This window comes from Rhipicephalus sanguineus, chromosome 1, assembly GCF_013339695.2.
Source record: "Rhipicephalus sanguineus isolate Rsan-2018 chromosome 1, BIME_Rsan_1.4, whole genome shotgun sequence".
NCBI lineage: Eukaryota > Metazoa > Arthropoda > Arachnida > Ixodida > Ixodidae > Rhipicephalus > Rhipicephalus sanguineus.
In genome coordinates this window covers 333,290,309-333,293,812 of record NC_051176.1, presented here as the reverse complement: position 1 = coordinate 333,293,812, position 3,504 = coordinate 333,290,309, and positions in this window count along the sequence as shown.

Sequence of the window (3,504 nt, the reverse complement as noted above, 5' to 3'; positions counted from 1 at the left end):
ACATAGAAACCAGCTCGCACTCGGAGCAACAAACGCCCACTTCGTCTTCGTTGACATGTAATCGCTTTCTCGGTCTGCTTTTCTAAAACTTATGTTGTATCGCAACGATGTTGTGTTTCAGTGAATCTGTGAGGAGAGGACTGCTTTCGTGCGCTTGAAACGGTCTTTTTTTTAATTTGGAAACGTGGCCTGGACGCTCAGAAGAAGCAACCGCTCACGCGCTGCAGAAGCCCACCAGTACAGTGGGAAAGCTGGTCAGAATACGGGCATTCTACTCAAGGGCCCGTTCGTAGAACTAGGGTTCTCAGCTCACGGCTGCCGTAACCAAGAGGAACGGCCGGCAGCAGTCGTAAAATCTATCAGTTCCAAAATGGCTGTCCCGGCTACGTGTATTAAATTGGGAATAAACAAATTAGAGCAACACGTGTGCTAACTACGCGACGATTTGTTGTCCGTTTAATTCAGGAGTGTCCGCTTAAAATGTGGCACGTAAATGGTTGCGCAGAAGAGCTTGGAAAATTATGCCTCAGCGCAAGTATCAACGTAGTCCTGTTCTTTTACAGGTAAATAAAGAAAAGCTTGTCTTTGCCGTTTTCTGTTCTAATTCTATGTCAGTAAGTGCTTTTATCTTGCTATTTGAATCCTAGCGGGAAGTATATAACGCTGTGGTAAAAGTTGTCAGTTGTCACCGCCACATTCTAATGTAGGAACGGAGCTGCTAATTACCGTTTTAAACATTCCACATTTGAGCCATTAGGTCATCACCATGCCAATGTGCGCTACGTTAAACTCGGTTCATTTGATGAATGCAATTGAAAACTCTGCTGCAGTGAACATTTCGCTCAGTTAGCTCGAACTGGCGTATCTGCTCAATAGCGCGGAGTATGAGTTAAAATGCGTCTTAGCGATTTTCGATTCCTCCCATACCTCATTTCTTGTGACGCAGAGTAGAAAATAAAGGACACTTGCTAGATCAATGAAAACTCACCGACTACCGTAACTCATCAAGACTCCCGAAGCTGCCTAATCAGTGAGCGATGAGGCTGCCCTAATCCGAGGAAGGGTAACATGGAAGAAACCGGATAAAGAATAAGCACCCCGTATAGATGGCTAACCAGCGTTAATTGCGACGGTTCATTAAAGTCTTTCTCGAATATTAGTTACATCTGTCTAGATATCTTCATCGGCGGTTTACACCCATGTGTTCCCTTCTTCATTCTTAGTGGACCAGTGGTGATATAGTGGGATTTGCTCAATTTCTGTGTCACATACTCGCTAGGAGTTTTTGCGTACGTGGAAAGGACGAATTCCGGTTTCGCCTAGTCATATACAGCGTGGCCGTAAAAAGGCAAGATATGCAGGCTGCGCGTGAACACACTACAGTACGAACCGCACGATGGTACGATATGACAACTGTGAACGTTCTACGATGGAGTCAATTTAAGAGACATGTAAGGTTCTCCCTCCATCATCAAAAGATAGGTTGTACACAAGATGTGTACTACGGTCTCCTGGCAACTACGAATTGTGCGTGACACTGTAGCACATTGTGCCGTTGCGAAAACGGTAGAGGTTTCTAACAGGGACGTCCGTCCACAAGCCGAGCCGTGATGATCGTACAAGTGGCCTATATCAAATGCAGCTGTGGTATTGATCAAGGAAGAGGAGAATGACGTGATTCGCGAGATCAGAACGCGCTGCGTGGCTCCCGCGTGCCTCGTGACTACCTTCTTTTTGGACGTTTGATCTCGTTCTGGACCAATGCAGCGCCGAAACACAGCAATATCTGCGGATGTAAGTAGAGACTCCGTCGTTCAGCGTTGCTTTGCCGTTTCCGGCACTAGCTGTCAAGCAGGCTTTTCTATCACTGGGGCATAATTGGCTACGAGAATGTCACTGAAGAATGGTAATCTTGAAGTATCGGCTACCTCTGTGCCACAGCTTAACATTCCTTTAGCATACTACTGAGACAGCAACGCGTTACTAGATGCGAGTCGAGGAGGTGCTGGGTTGTTTCTACTGAGAATGACAGGATGATAACTTCAGAAAAAGTCACGCAGGTGCTTTTAAAAGACTCTAAGCGAAAGAAAAGCTGCTTGTACTTTGTCATGTTATAGCTGCACATGCCAGAGAGGCCGTGGGTCCGGTTCCTGCTGTTGTGTTCTAGAATAGCCCTCACACAAGACAGCGCATTAATAGAAGACCAAGTTACACGGCAATGTGTACGGCCCTTAGAGATGGTCCAGTGACGGGCCTTGCTTTCTTCGCAGTTACGCAACGCAACTAAGGACGCCTAATTATCCTCAGTGCATGAAACAAGCGCGTTGAAATTCCACGTCTTGTTACCCAGGTGTTGGTGCATTACTCTTGGCTTTTCTGGTCACATACGCCTTCCGCCTCGTATCACAACACTCGCTTCCCTGATGTATGACGTGCTTGTCCCTGCTTGGTTTTTCACGTGGTTTGCAGGCTATGCAGGTTGAGGAAATTCAAGGAATGCTTAAAAACGTTAGTAGTGCTTTTCAGAAACAATTTGGTTGGTATCTACCGGAATTGCTTATATGACTCAGTTCATTGTCACAACCATTTTTGTTGGTAGAATTCTACAGGCCCTTTGTATGTCTGTGTTTTCACTGTCCGTGTTTTTTACTCTTGACCTGCGTTAGTATGTTACCGAACCAACCAACCAACACACTTCCATTGGTTAGGTCTTATAAACGGTTACACCCGCCGTATCAGCGTAGCCACACTGGTGTGGCGCTGCTTAGTGTGAGGTCTTGGGTTCGGATATAAAGCCAGAGTCCCCCAATGCAACGTGCGTATCTGAACCATTTTGTGAGCTTGGTACGCAAAACCCCATAACCTATTTGTGGTCTTTTAAGGCGAAAAGCCTATATGTATACCTCATCAAACGCGAAAAGTGACCGTCGGTGTCAGCGGCGTCGCCGTCAACACGAATGATGCAAAAATAAGTATCATGCGATGACGTCACCATAACGTCACACGTCGCAAAAATTGTGACGTAATAATAACGACAATATGACGTCACATGATGATCAATATAATTCACTGAGAAGAAAAAGAAGATGGCATTCGCATTCGAGTCTTGTTAGGTAAACGAATAAGGGACCGTGTGAATTTTTGTCAACAAACGCCCACTATTGCTTCACAGAATCCAGCGGGGAACGGCGACCCTGGCAACGGAGACTCCGAGGGATCGGGAGATCAGCGAAATCAACGACCTTCGGGAGACGCTGTCGCCGTTGCGGCAAAGGCTTCCTCGTGCCGTCAGCAGGCTGTGCGTGGCCATGCCGGCAACGTTCGCTTGCGGCTCGATCAGTTGGCGCAGCTCGCCCAGCTACGCAGGGCGGAGCAGGAGGTGGCCGACGCGAGAGTGAGGGTTCGCAACCTGAAGAACGAGATGCTTACGCTTCAGGACGAGAACGTGCAGCTGACAATGGCGCTGAATAGGGAGCTCAAGAAGGTACGCCTCCTTTCCCGGCC